The sequence below is a fragment of the Lissotriton vulgaris genome, chromosome 10 (assembly GCF_964263255.1).
Source record: "Lissotriton vulgaris chromosome 10, aLisVul1.2, whole genome shotgun sequence".
NCBI classification, from domain to species: Eukaryota; Metazoa; Chordata; class Amphibia; order Caudata; family Salamandridae; genus Lissotriton; species Lissotriton vulgaris.
Window position 1 is genome coordinate 766,270,764 of NC_141698.1, and position 20,597 is coordinate 766,291,360.

Consider the following 20,597-nt stretch of genomic DNA (forward strand, 5'->3'; position numbering starts at 1 on the left):
TATCCATCATGGATGTTAAGTTTTGGCATTAGGAACTCTTGCTTTGATAACTGCCTCTAAGGTTGGTACCGGGGTTACGACTATTATGCTTTTACTCTGTGCTAATGCTCTTTCTCTGTTTCTACTGCTGTGAGAATTTTCTCAGTCGGTGCAAAATGCTTTTCTGCGATAGGTACTGTATCACCTTCGTTGAATGTGATTTATGTATACCCGATTGGTCTAGCAACTACGTGGATCACCTGGTTGGTCGTGTTTACACGTGTGTGTAAATGTTTGGAACCTGTCATGTCAGCTTGTACGGAATGTAAAATGTTTGTATATGCCCATGTCCAATGTGTTATTGAAAAGTCAGGTCTCATCAAATTTTAGAATGGTTTTACCCATTCTGCGTAAATCAAATTGCATGTTCTGCCAAAATTTGCAAATCCTAAAAATGGATTTTAATCTTTTTTGCGTGTCATGAGTGATGTAATGTGACTTCATCAGCAGTGGATTGTGGGCGCGCGAGTTATCTTAGTATAACTAACTAAAACGGAGGATTGTCAATGGTTTTGTACGACTAAAATGTCCAGCTAGCTATTACACCCCTAACACCTATGGTTTTTTCAGTGAATTTCAAAGGTTTTGTAAGTGACAATTTTTAAATGTAATAATTTTTTTATTTTTTATTGATTTACTACATTTTTTTAAACTATTTATTTTTAGATATTTTATTTTTAAATTACATTATAATTACACTACACATTACATTACAAAATATACTTTCTCAGAATTAATTACTTTTAGTTTAAATACCTGGCAAATAGGCAATAGACTTTTAAGTACAGTAGTTACAGTTGTTGCAATGGGCAACACAATTTCAAACACAATACAACATTGACCTCAAAGAGAATTTCTTGTTAAATGCAATTAGTTACTTTATGGATTACTTTTCTAACAGCAGGACTGGATCCTAGATTCAGTCCTGGAACATTTTCTGTAAACAGTTAAGTAAAAGCGTTTTGGTTACAGTAGTGATTTGAGGTTCTTCGGTTTTCGACTTTGTCCCCTGTTCGGCCGCCATTTTGTGTCCCGTCGCCATTTTGTGTTGCCCTCACCCAGGCAGCACGGCGAACGGAGTGTTTTTGCCTTTTCCAGCTGCTACGTGTCTCTTCTGTTAAAAAGTAACCCCCTGCCCTTGTTTACGAAACCGATGTCAGGGTCTGGCCGAGTACACTAATCCATGTCTAGGTTGATTGACCTCTGTCTCGACTGAATGTTCGGCTTCAACTATTCTTTCCTTATTTTATCTTATCCGACTGGTCTTTGCTATTCTCTCCTTGTATTCTCTTGTTACATAACTATCCTTTGAGGCACACAAATACGTCCTGCCACCTTCAAATTGGATTATAGGCACTAGCACTGATTAACTTGTGGGGAGGGGTAACACACAGGGTCTGAAAGAAGGGCGTATTTGGGACACTTGATAGCTTGTTTTCCAACTTTTCCTATTGGTTAGCCTTGTATGTATTGGGAGTATACGTTGTAAATATGTGTACTATAAAAGATTGTGCGCCACGGAATAAAGTGGCAGTCTCCTGAGAACCTACTCTGTACTTCTGGGACAACTGTGCTTAGCTGCAGTTAATAAACCTGGTTTTCTACGCCTAACAGAGTGTCTCGTGTCTCTGTCCGACAAGGCAGGTGAACTCGGAGATTTAAGGCGAACCCTGTGCCGCCAGGCCCATCAGGCCCAGTTCTTCAACTGGCGCCCAACGTGGGGCGGCTTCAGTGGTAGCGGTTCAGCCCGAGGGTCGTGAGGAGCCTCGCAAGAAAATTCCGGAAGATTTGCGAACCACGTCAAGCGACCCCTGTATGTCGAAGTGGACCGAAGGTCTTTTGCAGCGCGGCTACTCCTTTCCGACGGCTGCTGACGACTGCTGCCCTGACTGCCGACCTGCCTTGGCCCATTTGGTGATGACTGGTATTGCGAGACGTTAGACGGACCTCTGTTGGCGTGAGAGAACACTTAGTTAAGTATTTGTGGGTAGCTCCCACTTCTTTGTTTTGTTTTTGGGTTTGTTATTCGACCATTGCAATAGCCGAAGCCAAGGGGTGAGTACGTTTGTGCTGTGTTATTTGCTTTTAACCCCTTGAAGTTTGTAGGCAGACCAGTGAATTAAAGATGCCTGGTTTTAGCAAGTGTAGGAAGTTTTGTTGTCTAGGTTGCAATAGGTATTCCCGGCTGGAGGACTCTTGTCCGAATCCTCCGGTTGGCACTCCTACTTATGAGCTCTATTCGAAACATCGTGTTGGCCCCATTGCCTTTAACGAGGCATGGATCCGATACACAAAGAAAGATGGTGTTCTGCAGTTGGCACCAAATGGTAGCTTTGAGCCTGACATATTAGACAATCTATAAGCAATTTTGTTCAAAAGAAAAGCCCGGCCGGCAATGTTTGACTCTTTCCGCCTCTGGATAAGAAAGAGAAAGGTATAACAATTATACAGGCTGCCCAGCAGTTTAAAGAAAATGAGATTGATCGGGCGATTGATGTCCCAGAAAGACAGCATCGTATGGCAATAGATAGATGTTACCCTGTGTTGCCTACTTCTCCACAGAGTAAGGATCTTGACGAAGATCCCTTAATGTCCCATTTGTTGAGATTGCCTCCGCCCTATGTACAAGGTGCTAATGCACCTCCATTGTTACCACTTGTCCGGCAACCTGTTGTTCAGCCAGCTGATCCGGCTCTTCGACAATTACCCCTTCCAGTATTGCCACCCTGCCTCCTTTGCCACCGACTTCTGTACCTCAATCTCCTTTACCCTCGGTTTCTCTTGTAACTGTCAGCCCCTCTCCTGCTGTGCTTAATACCTTGTCTCCTGTTTTACTGTCAGATTCTCCAACCGCTCGTAAACGATTGGTCGATACTGTTTCTGGCCATTTCTCCCCCCTCTTAGGGTCTTTTAACCTGACTCCTGCTCTTTCTCGAAGGCAATCCCGTAGTCAACTCCCAGGTTCCGACGAGCGAATTGTATTGGACTCTCTTGCTCACAAATGGATCATGAGTAGTCCACAGTATAGTGTGCACGATATCATGAGCACCTTTCTCCAGTGGAATGCGCCCACGCAGAGATATGATTTTAATGTTATGTGTGACAATCTTGTCAAAGGATGGGAGGATATGCATTTGGGTTTAGTTCCCCAGGGTTTGTTAGACGTACAGGCTAAATTTGATAAAGGACTTATTGTGGATTCTGAAGTTGAGGACGCCGTAAGGACACTTGTCACTTTCAGGTCTTTATTTTCTTCTCAAACTATTCTTGAACCTGATCCTGCAGTTAGACAGAAAATGAAACATTATCTTATGAGGGAAGTTCTTCCAGTATGGAGAGAAGAGGTTCCACAGGTAGGCGCTGCTCCACGTATCCCTGCTCATTCCCAGCGTATATGGGTACATGTCCCCTGGAAACGATCTGAAGTCTTGGCGCTTTAACAGTCTTTACCGGACCCTCGTAAAAATCCCGCTGGGTATTATAAAGAGCTGTCCCTGACTGTTGATGCGTGTATCATGAATTTAGCCGATATTGATATGCTGATGGGAAATGTAGTCCCACAAGCGTTATGAGCTCGGATTTGTAGGGAAGACCACGACCAAGCTTTAGGTGGTAATTGGGCTGCTATAACTGCTGTGGATGCAGCACAAGTAGGTGGTGCTAAACCAGATGATTTGATTGCACAATTGCCCGGTAGGATCATCACTTTAATGAAAACGATGATGCCTGCCTTAAGTGTTAACTGGGATAAGTTAGCTGCATGTAAACAGAAGACAGCTGAGTGTCTCCGATTTCTTTACCCGTTTCGAGGAGACGTTCATCGACCACAGTGGTCAAGATATAAGTACTGAGGATGAACAGCGATTATTCGTGGATAAATTTGTATTTAATTTACTCGCAGAATTATCGCATAAATTGAAAGACTCCGAAAGTTTGTGAGCTGTTTCTTCGTCTGCCCAGATATTAACCACTGCTCAGTATTACGAGAATAGGGATAAGGAGGAAAAGGATAAATTGGAGAAAAAGACTAAAGAATTGAAAACGAAGGTTCTTTTGCAACAGGCTTATCCCCCTCGTTCTGCTCAGCGCCAATTTCAACAGCCTCCCCAGTTCCAGAGGTTGTTACAAAAGCCTGAACCCTTTGTTCCGCGACCTTTGCTAGGTTCTAATCAATGTGCCTATTGTAAAGAGGAAGGTCATTTTAAGAATAGCTGTCCGGTTTTATTGCAGCGTAATGGTGGATTGCCAGGGCTGCGAGGCCGTGGTGGTTTTCAATCAGCACCTAGAGGTAGAGGGCGAGGTGCGTTGTCTCAGGGACAGCGTTCCTTTCCCCCTCAGAATTCTATGAATAATTTTGACCAGCAAAATATTCTGCGCAATATTACAATGGCAACTATTGTGTAGAAAGTGAGAATCAGGATTTTCACACTAGCTAGAACAGCCATGGACAAAGCAAGGAAGTCTTATCAGTTCCAGTGGATCAGAATGGCCCTTATGTTGAAGTTGTTGCAGTGGGTGTTTCAGAGCCATTTCTTTTGGATAATGGTGCGATGAGAAGTTCTATAATTCACTCCAAACTCCCTGGGGCACCTTTGTCTGGCTTCACAAACGTTTCTGTAGGATTCTCTTGCGCCCCAGTTAGTAACCCTGTTTCTTGCCCTTTGCCTATCTCGATTGGTCCTTTTTATTTGGAGGCCCCGCTCATTTAAACGACTGGTTGCGGCGAGAATTTGTTGGGTTTGGACTTATTGAAACATTTACATGCAACATTGTATTGTTCCCCCTCTGGTGTACATCTTACTCTAGGTGAGAAATTGGTTTCTCCTATGTATTTGTCTAAGGACCAACTCCCACCCGAATTGCATTCTCTTCCTGCTACGCTTTGGGCTACGGGTCCGAATGATGTTGGTCTGCTCCAAATTCCACCTTACTTGGTTACTGTCAAGCCTAATGTTAAATTACCACGCATTCCTCAGTATAAAATTTCCAACGATGGTGAAAGAGCTTTGTTGGCTATCGTCTATGATTTAGTTCAGAAGGGTGTGGTCGAAGAAACAAGAGGAAATGTTTGCAATAGTCCTGTTCTACCTGTTCTTAAACGCAATGATCCTTCTCAGCCTCCTGTATATCGTTTTGTGATCGATCTTCGGGAGGTCAACAAGATTGTTGTCCCCCAGTTTCCTGTCGTCCCAGATATTACTGCCTTGCTCACAATGATACCTGCTTCAGCTGCCTGGTTCTCAGTTATTGACCTCAAAAATGCTTTCTTCAGCATTCCTATTGCTGAGGAGAGTGGGATATTTTTGGCTTCTCTCTCGGAGGCCGAAGTTTCCGATTCAAACGTGCGCCTCAAGGCTATTGTGAGAGTCCTTCCATTTATAGTCAGGCTTTGAAATCTCAGCTCGATGCTTTCACCTTGCCCCAGGTGCTACTCTCATTAAGTATGTGGACGATTTGTTAGTTGCTGCTGATTCAGAGGATGTTTGTAAGAATGTGACTGTTTCGCTGTTGCGTCATTTTGTAGTGTAGTTCCTATATTCCCAATAGGCTCTGCGCATTGGAATAACATAAACAGCAGTGTAGACTTAGGACTGAGGTCTCTAGGTCTCTACTGACTATGTTAGACTTAATTAGTTTTGCCAGCTAGCTCAGAGGTCACTAGAAACTTTCTCGAATGAATAGGGAGGAGTTAACTTCCCTGATTTAGACAAGAAGGGATTAGCTTCTGACAACCATATAACATGACAACTTTGCTCCCCCAGAATAAGGAGTGAATCTCCAGAGTCGTGTGAAAACAATAAACAGCTATTTCACTCAGTCAATCGTGCATGCTTAGTTCCACCAGAGTGCAGAGAAATAGAGAGACAGGCGTTTTCAATAAAAAGGTGTTATTTTATTGAGCAGTCTTCTTTCTCGTGCAAGAGAAGTGAATTGCTATTATTGAAATACTTATCATGAAGTAAAGTGCGTACAGTAAAAGCAGTATTATAAAATAATACTGTAAAAGCATTGATATGGTTTCTTAGCCATATGTCACTTTAAAATATATAAAATATTTACATACATAAAAACATTGACTAAACGAACTCAACTGGTGCTCCTAAGATACGCCTACCCCGGTGTACCTGACCTAAGCCTAATACGTGGGAAGGAATAAGTAAGTTGCAGTTTTAAGTTAAGTTGGGTTTTTTGCCAAGAATCTGAATCAAGAATTCTCTCTAAGGTTTGAATCAGCTCTGTACCTTGGTTATAGAATGAAGGAAGGAGGTCTTGTATTTCGTTTCTCAGGACTCGATCTTCCAGCACCCAGCAAGGGTGACTAGAAACACCGGAGCTGGATTTCTCGACGTGAGGAAAGGCAGCTTCTCCAGCGTGTCAAAGGGGAGGGACGGCTTCCTTCGGCTCTCGCATCAGCTGGGCTTCAGATAAGTAGATAGCCGCTCTGCTCCACACCACCATGTCTGCTTAAGGCAAGTGTTGGTATATTTATACCTGGAAGGTGCCGTGTTTGACATAACAAAAGGGGGTGGTGATGGACTGAGCATCTGAATCAATCAAACACTCACACCCAGTCAAAAGATCTGGGTTTAATCCATCACCGTTCTTTAGCCCACTCTGCCACCCCCTTTGTACCGCTTTTGGCCGCCGTAAGTGTGGCAGGGTATGCTCAGACGTGAGTCTCTTGCTCACTTTGCCACTGGATTCAAGCAAGCCGGGCTGAAGACGGCTGGAATGCCAGAAACCGGTCCTTGGAAGCTTGTTTCCGGTCCAGGGAAGAAATGGCTTGGCAGTTCGGGCTGGACTGTTCCCATGAGGCACAGGGTCAGACTGATTTGCATATAGCCATGTCTGAACTGGGGTGGCAGAGTGGGCTAAAGAACGGTGATGGATTAAACCCAGATCTTTTGACTGGGTGTGAGTGTTTGATTGATTCAGATGCTTTGTCCATCAGCACCCCCTTTTGTACCGTGTTTGACGTAAGGTTGGACATAAGACGTCAATAAAGATGTCACTAAGAACTGACTGTTCCTTTAGTGCTCGCAGGAGTTCAATGACAAAGTCATGGGGAATCCCCAGGTTACTGAAGGTTTGGTGTGTCGAAAGAACTTGTTGTGCTCTCTAGGAATCTAAGGAAGTGGCCTTGCCGTATTTGGGCTGCGTGGGCTATTGCTGAATATGGGTAAGATTCGTATGTCTTCATTAGGACATGATTTATCATAACCGCATAAGGACATGATTCAGGGATAATTAATTAGGGCCCTAGATACATTCACAACACCCACTCGACGTATAATGTCCATCATTACTAAATATTAGGCAATAGATAAACATATAAGCATGCATGTGTTTTCCAACCCACCCCAAAATACAATGAAATGCATTTGAAATGGTATAGATACACGAAATGAGTATTATACTGTACGTTTTCAAGCAGAGTTATCATTCAGGAAATGCAAATATGAATATTGGCTGAATGAATAGCGAAAATTGCATTTATGAAATGGCTCTGAATACAGAAAAAAAGTCGAGACCATTTCATCACAAAGTTATACAGGTTTGTACATATGCTAGAGGCTGATTCAAAATGTTGTCTCTAGAGTCTCTTAAAATAGAACTTCTGTTCTCTAAGAATAGTTCTACTTCAAGCAGAGTACCATGTGCCAAAAAAACTAAATATTTTGGAAATTATAGGGGAAATAATTTCATTCTCGGGAGGGGACAAAAAAATAGTGTCACTGTCTTTTTGGAGTTCTGTTTATCAAAACTGAAGGCCGAATTCAGAGTTCAGGGAACGCTGTGAGCTAGTTTTTCTTCAAATATTATTCTCGTTGTTAGGGGAGAACATTAGTTCTGATAGGCCGGTAAAAAAAATTCCTCTACAACAGTAGGTGAAAGTTAGGCCAACTCCGAAAAGGTGGAAATAGTGCAAATGTGCGATGCATTGCCATCATCGATGTCAGGATCAGCAATGTTCACAGAAGGTTGTACCTGTGTGGTGCCGATTTCATCTCGTACCTCACCGCTACTTAATCGTAATGGTGAAGTCTCAACGAATGCCGTCGTCCGAATCGGTAGACGCTGGGGACAACACGTTGCATGAGTCGTAGCAGGACAAAGCAAAGCGTCGATATCCATTGGTACTGCTGATGGTAGTGTAAGACACACGTCCAACACGCATTCTTGTCCGCATAGCAGACATCGAAGCACAGGTAAGATGCAATTTTGCCAAATTGGTCTGAATGAAAGAAACCAGGTAGTATTCAGATCTCTTAGCCGGGCCAATCCGAGGACCTTAGTTATACGGTCTCGATATCATTTTGCTAGGATAGTTTCTTCCATCGTCGCCAGAGGTTTGTCTGTGACTTGGATTGCCATATCGGAGCAGGAGGAACAAAAATAAAATTCCTGCTACGAGTCCCAAAATAAGATGCAGGCCACCGAAGAACGAATGCACAAAATTCGGGAAGATGCCAAGAACTGCTTCAAAGGGTGTTAGCAGTCCCGAAAAAATTGTCTTAAATACATGTGCGATGCCACTGGTATCTGACATGTTTAAGATTTGGCTTAACATTTCTACGAAATGCACCGGACAATTTGTCGATAATAGGGTATGTATCTCTGCCGTTGTCCTTGCAACTTGCAGGTCATATGTCTCTTTGGACAAGGTTAAAGGCACAGTTGTCTGTAAAAGAATAGACTTCATTCTGCTTAAAGTATCAATTCGAATAGAAGAGATATTCACATAAGGCCATATTGCCGCCTCCATGTCTGGATTGCTGTTTAGATACAATACTTGCATACAGCAAATTACCCTGGCCGTCACAGTTGTGAGATAGGCTCTTCCTGGCACCATGCCACAGCAGCTGTGATCACTTATTAAAACGTATCTACCGTTGGAAAGCTGTTTGAATAATGGCTCTATCTTTGAAGTAGGGGTACCCTGAATATGACATGAAAGGTTGTTTGAAGAACCTTCACAGGCCCCATGCAAGTTAATATTTTGACACAGGAGTGTACTGCTTAGTGATGTTTTACAATTATTACCACTAAGAAATACCTCTTTTTTCCCTTCACTGTAACATTTGTGTGTATAAGGTAAATTCCAGGTCGATTTGATGTATCCTTTACCCAACCTTTCATATAGGCCTGCTGGTATATATTTTTTGCAGTATTGAAACTGAAAAGTTGTTATCGGGATTGAAATTGTCCCATCTATTATCCATTGAATGACCGGTCTCTCTGACATTGTCAATGGTAATCTCTCAAGTTTTTCAATGCTCAGTATCGTATAGTCTGCTCCCTTTTTGTGCCAAACTGATTTGTTTATCAGTAAGGTTAAAGAGAGAAAACAATGACGTTGTGTTGATTAAACGCCATGGCACATAGCCTGAACGTAGGTTTTGTAACGTCCAACCTAGGTGTACAATAGAACGTAGTTGGGACTGGCCATGTTGTAACATTAGCATGTCCTGCTCTATTATATCAATAGCAGATGATACGATGCTGTCCAGTGAATAGATTCTGGAGGACAGAGTCTACAGAAAAGGATTTCTCCAAATGAATACGGTCAATTTCCCGTATTTTTTCTGCAGTTTCAATTTGTTTCAATTTCCAAGCCTCGTTGTAAGCTGCGTATATACCGGCGTATATGAAACGTTTTTGACACTGTTTGCGAGGTTCCATTATGAAATCTCGCAAGTCAGCACCTTCTTTAAGTAACGTTAAGTGTTGCTTTATTTCGGGAAGTGTGGATTTCTGTAGCCAGTCAAGGCATAGTTTTCCTACACTATTTGTTCTTACTATCCCTGGATATTGTCTCTGGGAGTATCTAGGGTCTGGCCTGTTCTGTTTGAACCCCTGTATTTTGTTCAGGAATCTATTTTGACAGTTATTTGTGTCTATGGGCCAGATCAACCATTTTTTCCAATCAGGATTCGTTCGGTTTTGTTTTAAAATATAGGACACGTCTATCCCCTCATCTGTAGTGGTGTTTCTATCAGGCATAGGTTTTGGTATAGACGGGTTATTTAAATCTATTATCTTAGCTAAGCCAAGACAGGTTGTTTGCTGAATTGTGTCATTCAGGAACATAATTTGTTCTGGGATCATGCAGGCTCTGAATAATGCTTCTTGACCTTGTACCTGCCATTCTTTTGTTCCCCAGATTGTTTTCGTATCAAAATTGTATTTCCAAAACTCAAAATCAAATGTTGACATTTTGTCATAAAATTTTTCAGAATATATCAATTTAGTGTTTGTCAGCATATTTTTCATTCCTGTCTTATTTAACATCTTGAAATAAAACATTTCTGGATCAGTGTAATTAAACCCTGAGAAGTATGGGAATTTTTCATAAAACGTTTTCGAACTGCCTATTGGCGGTGTTGGACAATGTTCCCACTGATTATACGAAAAACATTTCTAGGATTTGCAGATTTATGCAGATAATGATGACCATAGTGGTTGTAACAGTACATCTCTTCATAATTCGATGAGCCCTGTAAATAATCATGTTCTGTAAATTTTGCTGACATTTCCAAATCTGACATCATATTATTAATGTTTTCAAAGTCCCAATCATCAGAGATGGAACTTGGTGTCACAAAGTCACTTAATGAAATCTTGAATTGGTGTGGATACTTCAAGAGCTCGACCGGGCCATAGATTTCATAGTCCGTTCTATCCCATGCTATACCACCAGGTATAGGCTTTGCTGTGATGTTCACTGATGATAGTTCTCTTTTCTCTCTGTGGGGGGAACTGTGTGGTTTCAGGACCAAGTTGATGTTCTGGCTTGCTGTGTCCATTGTACTGTATTTTCCATCAATAAATCTACCCAAAATTAAAACTATGATTAGCCAAAGTAGAAGGGTAAGTACACCTAACACAATCCATAGTTCAATCCAAGGGGAAATCAGATATGTTTCTTTGAGTTGATGAAAAAGTTCTTTAATTTTCATTTTGAAAGTTTTTGTTGCTGGCTTGTCTCCATGTTCACTCGGATCATCTGAAAAGTAATCAAAGTTGATAAAATAGCCAGATGCAGTTCTGTCAATTGGTGGGATTGCTTCCGGATTTCCATTGATCTTTGCATTTTCTTTTGTTACATTTGTATAGTCCGAGGCTACATCGTTGTAGACTGGTGTTTCTTGAACTGTTGCAATTTGGGTTTCAAGAGGCACAAGTTCCATGGCTTTGTTGCATAGTCCTTTTTTATTCACTGTTGGTTTATCGAAAGTGATTAGTCTTTCAGTTTGCACCTCTTGGATTGTAGCTAGATTTGGTCTTCTGCTATTTCTTGGGAGTCCACTGGGCCTACTACTTATTATTGGCCACATGATTGTGGTTTCACCAGGTCGATGGAAACAACTCTGTTTTCCTTTTTACCAGCAAGTGGCGGTAGTACTACTGATCTTGTTCCGCTGACAGCTAAGACAGGTACTGCTTTTCTGTAAGAAGGCCCAAATTCCTTCTTCACCGTGATCTTTTCTCTGACCAGATCCCCAATCTTTGGAATCCAGACAGGTCTTGCTGGGACAGGTGGTTCTTCAGTGATTGTTGGCTTAGACTTTGTTACTTAGACTTTTTCTTGTTTCATTCAAGTCCTGTAAAACAGCCAAACGATCTTTGATATCAAAGGTTTTTTCTTCTACCACTGAAGTATGACAATCAAAATCCTGAATTTTCATTCTAGTGCCGAACAATAGTTCGTATGGAGTGAAAGCCTTTAGAGAATTTCTTGGCAGATTGTTAGGACTACGTTGGACACTTGTTAGATGTTTGACCCACCCATCACCCGAACCTAATACCCTCGCCGTTATAGATTGCTTTATGTCACGGATTTTTCTTTCCACAACCGCATTTCCCTCAGGATGGAAGGGAGAAGAATACCGCAATGCAATGCCCATGCTGCTCATGGCCTCTTTGTAAGCTCGAGAGCTAAACGCAGGACCCTGATCAGAATGTAGCATGCCAATTGCGTATGTGCTGATAAAGACTCGCAAATCTTTTATAACAGTTCTGGCGTCAGCCGAGCGCTGAGGCCGCATCCTTAGTGAATCAAGTCTTAATAATTATGGGACCGCATTTGTCCGGTAGGACGTTTGCGCATAGATAGCCTGATGCTGTCTAATAGTGGTGTCTGGTCCGGTTTACAACTGCGATCTCTGTTGCAGTCCTCACAATTTATTGCAAAATTGTAAATTTCTACGCTCATTCCCGGCCACCAGTATTGTGATTGTAATTCTATCAGAGATTTCAATATCTCTTGGTGCCTTAGACCCAATCCCATGTGTGCTTCTTGTATCAAGAAGATTCTCTGGTTCGTGTTTGGAATTACTCTATCCCCCACTCCAGGGATTCGAGCAAACGGAACGGAGTTCGCATCAATTATGTATGTATTATTGAGTGGATAGTTGAGAGGTAATGCCGCATAGTCGCCTTTTAAAGAGGCTTTTACGGCCAGCATGGTTTCTCCATCTATTTGTTTTTCTGAACGCTTTTTAGTGGCTACGGAAGCCCGTTGACCAGCCGCCGCTGTGGCTCTATCAGCCAATGAATTCCCTGCAACGTGAACGCCATCACGTCGATGACTCAGTGTATGTATCACGTGAGTCTTTTGTAGTTCTTTCTGTAAAAGAACTACTTGTTCCCAAAGCTTTTTGTGCTTTATTGTGGCACCTGTGTCATCTTTGTAACCGTTTTGTATCCACTTCTGCAGGTTATTATTGTAAAATTGGACGCAGTAATGAGAATCACACACTATTAGTGTCGGGAATTCGCGAGCAGCATTTTCAAGCGCCATCTTTAGAGTTCTTATTTCAGCTCGCTGAGCTGTACAGTTTCTGAATGATTCAGTTTAAGTGACCAGTGGTCTGAATTTACCTAAGCGCCAACGACCTTTAACAATCGCGCATGCGTTGTTGTAAATGTGCTTTTCCACAACAAAATGTTGTGCAAATCTGTCTGTGTAGATCACACAGGTGTACTGTTCTAGAGGTAGGATTTCGTCCGGGAGAGGACATTCATATTCATATTTCATATTTTCTAATTTTTTCATTTTCGGATCAAAATAGTGTTTCACGTCGTCTACAGCAAGGGAATTTTCCCATTTTATCTATTTAGGATCTAATGCAACAGTTTTTAGATTGCGTGGACTTCTTAATGCCTCAATGGCTGATTCTGCTGTATAAACAGTTACTCTCTTGCCTTGGGCTAGGGCTCTTTCTCTTGCTACAGCAGTTTGAACCGCTGTCAGAATTTTTTCTGTAGAACTGAATTTATTTCAGCTTGAGTGTACACATGTGATTTGTAAGCTATGGGTACCGTTTCTCCCTCATTATAGTCAGGTATGTGAATCTGCATCTTCCTGTGATGACTCGGATTACCAGATTGCGTTTGTTTGCAGTTAGTTTTGTTTTAGTTAACATGTCTGTCTGTGATGATCTCAAAATTTCTGTGTTTTCTTGAGTCCAATTATTCGGTTTGAAATCAGGTTTTATTAATTTGTAGAGAGGCTTAACCCTCTCTGCATAATTTAGAATGTATGTTCTTCCGAAATTCAGGAAACCTAGTATTGATTGTAAATTCTTCAGCATTTTAGGTGCTTGGAGTACTGCACATTTCTCTAAGAAATTGTCTGCTAGGCTTTTGCCTTCGCTTGATAATTCATATCCTAAAAATAGGACAGTTATAAGGACTTTTCTTGACTTTTTAAAGTTGAATTTGTAACCTTCGGATGCGAACCCAAGTATTATGGTGTTCACTCTCTTTAAGTGAGTCTCCAAGTCATCGTCTGTAAGATAGATGTCATCGACATACGATAATGCCTCATCATCATACATTTGTAGTAATTCTGTTACTCTTGCTGAGAATAATCCTGGGCTATTCTTGAATCCCTGTGGGAGTCGGCAAAATTGTTTTTGCGACCCCATTATGGAGAAAGCGGTCAAATACCTGCTTTCGGGTGCAATGTTTTGACAGAAGAATCCATTAGAGATATCTAATGTTGTTTTATATTTTTTGCGCACAATGTTAGTCATTAGTTCTGCACTGTGTGAATTTTGGACTGCAAAGGTTTTACAGCATGAGTTTAGATGTCTGTAGTCCAAAACTAGACGATGTGAATTGTCTGGCTTGGAGACTGGAAACAAAGGATTGTTCATTTGTGAGGTGCATGTTTCAATCACCCCCTGATATTTAAGTTGATCTAAGATCTCTCTAACTTGCGTTTTAGCTTCTTGTTTAACTGGGTACTGCCTCTGTGCAGTAGGTTGATTTTTTTAATTGGATTTTGTGGTGAGGAGAATCCTCATCCCATCCTACATGATTTTTATATAAGGCAGGGGCTTGGGCCACCGCCCATTTTCTTGCAAATGTGTATTTTTTATGAATTGGGATATTATTTGAGAAGGCAGGCATAATCATTTCTTCGCCATGAGGGCACTCCCTGACAAACTCTGGTGGCCAGTCTTTCTCAGCCAACAGGATATCATTGCCTTTAGAAAGGTTCTCCCAAAAGAGACCTTTAATTTTCCTAGTTTTATCTCCCTCTATACGTAATGTTATTTCATATAGTTTATGGGGCACGCTAACTCGCGTGTCTGCAGTTTCCACCTGAATGTATTCATTCGTGTCCACTGTCTCCAGAAGATTCATCAGGATCTAGCGAGCTATGGTCACTTCTGCTCCGCTGTCTAACATTGTCTGGGCCCACTCTCCATTTTTCAGTTGTGTCCTCAGGATGCTCGGCATGTTTAATTTTAATACTTGCTACCTTCTTTCTGGGAAATTGTGATTTTTTACTTTGATGAGCAGGTTCTTTGTCTTTGGACTTGACGTGCTCTTCCTTGTGTTCTGACCGTCCTCTTCTTTCCGATTTCTGTGAGGAAGTCTGAAAAGATTGAGAGGGACGTGTATCAATATCTTTATCTGTCAGGTTTTCTTAATTTATCCCTATCTCTAAGATTCTATCTTTTTTCAGAGGGTTCCCTTTGGGGAGACTTGTCTCTTCCAATCGGTGACTTATTCCTCCATTGGGGAGACCTTCCTCTGTACTGAAATTGTTTTTCTCTGGGAGTGGATTGTTTATTACCCTCCCATTTCTTCTTTTGAGAATTAAGGTTGTTTTTAATAAAGGTTTTTTTCAGGATTTTCAATTAGTTGTGGTTTTACTGGTTTACCACCCAAACTATCTCTGCCTAATTCTTCATAGCATTTTTCAATTATTTTAGCAAGCTCTAAAGGTTGGTCTGCTATATCTGTTTCCTTCAATTTTTGGCGGATTGCCACATATGCTGCTTCTCCTTTTATGTTGGCTAATAATAAAGCTGAGACCTGCTTGAAGTCTTTCAGTAATTTCATACCCAGAGTTAAAACAGGTTCTGGACCGTATTTGTTTTGAATCTGTCTTAGTACATCTGGTATAACCGCCATTGACAGAACACCATGTGTTTTTGTGTAGATAGAAGCAAAGACCGTGCCCCAAGTGTCACAGTCCTCCACATGTGGTGTGATCCCCATTGGGAGACAGTCAGAATTCTGTGTTTTTCGTATGGGGTAGTATCAGGAAATACTGCCTCTATCTGGGTGATTTTTCAAGCTAACCAAAAGGGAATTTGTTCCCGTTTTACGGGTGTTTTTCCAAGACATGATTGAATATTCTGTGGTGTAATTTTGTTTGTATTCCCCTGATGAGGGGTGTTTTGAGGAATTTTAATTGTAGGTTGGACTGTTGAGGTCCGCATGACATATTGGACCAATTGTCTATGAATTTTAATTAATTGTTTTAGTTGAACCAAAAGTTCTTCGTCTGACATTCATTCAATGTCTGGGTGTGGTGTGTAGCTGGCTAGAACCGGCCACGTGGCTCCTGGTCTACTGGTGATGTGATTTTGATGTTTTAGGGCGCCTTTAAATAAGAGCAGGTGCTCTTGGTATGTTAGTGGAATTTCAATCTCCTCGAAAGGTGAATATTCCTCTGGAGATTCCGCTACTTTATAGTAGTGGAACTCACGTGTCACAGTATGTGCTGCTGGAAAAGTTATCCAGGAATAGAATACCTCTGTCTGCCGATACTCATGTGCCCCTACCACAAATACAAGTGTACCACCTCTTGGTGTTACCCCATTTTCTATGAGTTTTATAGTTATGATTTTTCTTATGTTGACCGGGATGAGTATTGCATTCTGATCGTCTTCGGTAGACCCTGTAAGATCTGCCCCCGGTTGCTTCGCATTTATTACGGCTTCATTTGTTTTGTTATTGTCGCTGTGGTTTGGATTAGGTGCACAATATTTTGGAACACTGTATCCTTCAACGTTGACTATACCGTAAACTTAATACATAGGATTCTCATCCTACTAAGTTTTCGGTGGATATTAACCTTTTACCCACTCCAGACGTCTATTGGAGTTTTTACGAGAAAAAGGGGTCTGTGTGAAAAGCACGACTGAGTTACTCCAGTATCTTGCGTTAGATTATCGCCTTACCAAACGTTGGGCGCCATGTAGTGTAGTTCATATATTCCCAATAGGCTCTGCGCATTGGAATAACATACACAGCAGTGTAGACGTAGGACTGAGGTCTCTAGGTCTCTATTGACTACGTTAGACTTAATTAGTTTTGCCAGCTAGCTCAGAGGTCACTAGAAACTTTCTCGAATGAATAGGGAGGAGTTAACCTCCCTGATTTAGACAAGAAGGGATTAGCTTCTGACAACCATATAACATGACAACTTTGCTCCCCCAGAATAAGGAGTGAATCTCCAGAGTCGTGTGAAAACAATAAACAGCTATTTCACTCAGTCAATCGTGCATGCTTAGTTCCACCAGAGTGCAGAGAAATAGAGAGATGGGCGTTTTCAATAAAAAGATGTTATTTAATTGAGCAGTCTTCTTTCTCGTGCAAGAGAAGTGAATTGCTATTATTGCAATAATTATCATGAAGTAAAGTGCGTACAGTAAAAGGAGTATTATAAAATAATACTGTAAAAGCATTGATATGGTTTCTTAGCCATATGTCACTTTAAAATATATAAAATATTTACATACATAAACACATTGACTAAACAAACTCAACTGGTGCTTCTAAGATACGCCTACCCCGGTGTACCTGACCGAAGCCTAATACGTGGGAAGGAGTAAGTATGTTGCAGTTTTAAGTGAAGTTATTTTTTTTGCCAATAATCTGAATCAAGAATTCTCTCTAATGTTTTAATCAGCTCCGTACCTTGGTTATAGAATGAAGGAGGTCTTGTATTTCGTTTCTCAGGACTCGATCTTCCAGCACCCAGCAAGGGTGACTAGAAACACCGGAGCTGGATTTCTCGACGTGAGGAAAGGCAGCTTCTCCAGCGTGTCAAAGGGGAGGGGCGGCTTCCTTCGGCTCTCGCATCAGCTAGGCTTCGGATAAGTAGATAGCCGCTCTGCTCCACACCACCGTGTCTGCTTAAGGCAAGTGTTGGTATATTTATACCTGGAAGGTGCCGTGTTTGACGTAAGGTTGGACATAAGACGTCAATAAAGATGTCACTAAGAACTGACTGTTCCTTTAGTGCTCGCAGGAGTTCAATGACAAATCAAAACAAAGTCATGGGGAATCCCCAGGTTATTGAAGGTTTGGTGTGTCGAAAGAACTTGTTGTGCTCTCTAGGAATCTAAGGAAGTAGCCTTGCCGTGTTTGGGCTGCGTGGGCTATTGCTGAATAGGGGTAAGATTCGTATGTCTTCATTAGGACATGATTTATCATAACCGCATAAGGACATGAATCAGGGATAATTATTTAGGGTCCTAGATACATTCAAAACAATTTGTCTGACCTGCATCACAAGGTGTCACCCTCTGAGCTACAATATTGCCGCCAAGAGCTTACCTACTTAGGTCATCTCTTGTCGAAGGAGGGAAGGCGATTGACCCCAGAACGTATTCAAGCAATCGCACAAATGTCTGTACCATCCACACAAAGGGAGGTGCGTGCCTTTCTGGGCATTACCTCCTATTGTAGACAGTGGATTCCAAATTTTTCTTTGTTGGCTAAACCTCTGCTGGCACTTACTCTGAACGACACACCCCAACCTCTTCCTTGGACTGACGAATGTCAGAAGAGTTTTTCTGACTTACATACTGCCTTGTGTTCTGCCCCTGTGTTAGGTACTCCGGGGGCATTTGTAAACTCACCTGCAGTGGTGGGAAGCCGTGAGGGGAACGGCCGGGCAATCCAATCGCGATTTTAGCCGTGAGGGGAACGACCAGAGCGGCGGAGCAGCGGAGACACGGGGACTCTCCTGGCCAAGGCGGGCAGTGAAAGCCTACATTTCCCAGAACCCCCGGGTCCTGGCGTGCTCGTGACGCTCCCGCTGCGCCTGGAGGCGCCTCAAGACCGCGGAACACCTCCCGCCCCGCGGGACGGCGCCGGGCTAAGCCCGGGCAAAGGGCAGGCCCTCTGTGGCCCTCAGAGGCACGAGGTGGACGGGTACGGGCCACCTCCCTTGGTTCCCCTGCTAAAGAAGGTACAGTTTTGTATACCATGTACTGATTCCCCTTGGACTGTTTGACTACGCCACCACAGACACTACTTTTGACCATAACCCAATATTCACTCCACATAAGGGGGCATATTAGAGTTCGAGGCATGTGGGCTGCTGAATTCATATCTGTGCATAGTCCGCCACCTAGTGTTGGGTCCGGATGATTGCACATTGTTGTCCTGGAAGAGTCTTCGAAGTATCACGAGATAGGTGGCTCCTCCCCTGGACTACAGTGCGCATGGGCATCGCCTCCATCCCCAGATTGTTTTTTTCCGCCATCGGGTTCGGATGTGTTTTCGGTTCCCTCTATCGGAACCGATAGTTGTTCTACTTTTACTCGAGACCAAAAGGTCTTTAGGCTGGGCGTCGGTATAGTTGCGTTCGGGTTTCTTACTGACTCTCAGCTCCGATCTCCTACTGCCCCTCCACGTGCTTTCGACGCGGACGGGCCTACACTACACCCTTTGCTATGGAGCGGACTCCATTCAAGAAGTGTCCGCTGTGTCACTCTAAATATTCGCACCTCGACGTGCACCCCGTGTGCAATACATGCTTGTCACCGGATCACCGTGAGGACACTTGCATGGCGTGTTCGAAATTTAGGAGTAAGAAAACTTTAAAGATTCGCCGGGCTAATCGGCTCCAGGCTCAATTGTCGGCTTCGGCACCCCCACCTGATGACATCTTCCAGGAATCGGTTGAGGGAGAAGACGACGTACAAGGGTCGGACTCTGGCCCCGCGTCCGATGAAGAGACCGGCGACGCGGTTGATGAGGCCTACGACGAAGTCTCCGACGAGGTAGGGGACGACGACCGGGCTTGTCCCACGATGGGTGATAGCTCGGAGGAAGAGCATCCCCAACAAGACTCCGGGGTTACTCCCCGTTACACGGCCCAGGTCGAGGGATCGCCTTCGGGCCTTACCCAAGATCTAACAATGAGTCCTACGTCCCCGCCTCCGGGCCCGGTCACGGACATTTCTATGAAGAAACCGAAAGTGAAACCAACTGGTCTCGCACCCTCGGATGCGAAACCGAAACTGAAAGTGGCGTTGGTGAAGAAGGTTCTGGAGGCGTCAACTTCCACGAAACCCAAAATGGCCGACTTGAAGAGCCACGCCAAAATGGCCGACCAGAAGAGCCACGCCAAGACGGCCGACCCGAAGCCATCTGGGTCGGCGCCGAAGGTGAAGGCCTCCGATGCGGCCGCATCGGCACTGAAAGGGGTCGCGGACCCGAAGACGTCTTCGAAGAAGCGTCACGCCGATGGTGCGCATGCCCATGGGGCGTCGGCCCCGAAGAAGAGGCCTATCGGCGATCGGGCTATCGAAGTCGACGAGTCGCTCGAGCCGGTTCAGCCCTCGGCGTCCCTGACAAAGAAGGTGGAGGATTCCCTAAAGAGGATCCAACAGTCCACTGTGGTTCCCAGCCAGGACACTGTTGTGCCTCGAGCCGCGCAGAAGTCTGCTAAGGAACAAACGCCCATTCGTTTTACCCTTCCACCCAAGACGACGCCGAAGGCCTTCGCGCCGAAACAAGGTGGACACTCGCAGGAGGTATTGACGCCGAAAGCTGCTCTGGTGGTGTCGAAGCTTCGGCTCCAGCCGCTTGCGGTGGAGGAACGTCGTGAGGTGATCATCGACGCAAACACCGGAAAATTGTCGCTCCTCAAACGGAAGATTACGTCGGAGCCGACCTTGGAACCTTTTAGGATTCCACTCAAGAACAAGAGGTACTCTACGGATTCTTCGGCTCTGATGGAACCTCTGTCTCCACAAGCCCCGGAACACTCGCCGGTCCATTCCCCCGCGCCTTATGTGGACGAGGACGAGGACGAGTACACCTACCCTGCGTACTCGGATCCGGACGAGGAGCAGGTGCCCTGGACAGCGGGAGGCGACGCTGACGACCCGCAGTCGGGTCAGGACACTCAACTTTTCGCCGCAAAGACGTCCCCGACAGAGGACTCGGCGGCCTTCAATGCCCTAATAGAGAGGGCTGCAGCGAACCACGACGTCGAACTGCACTCGGAC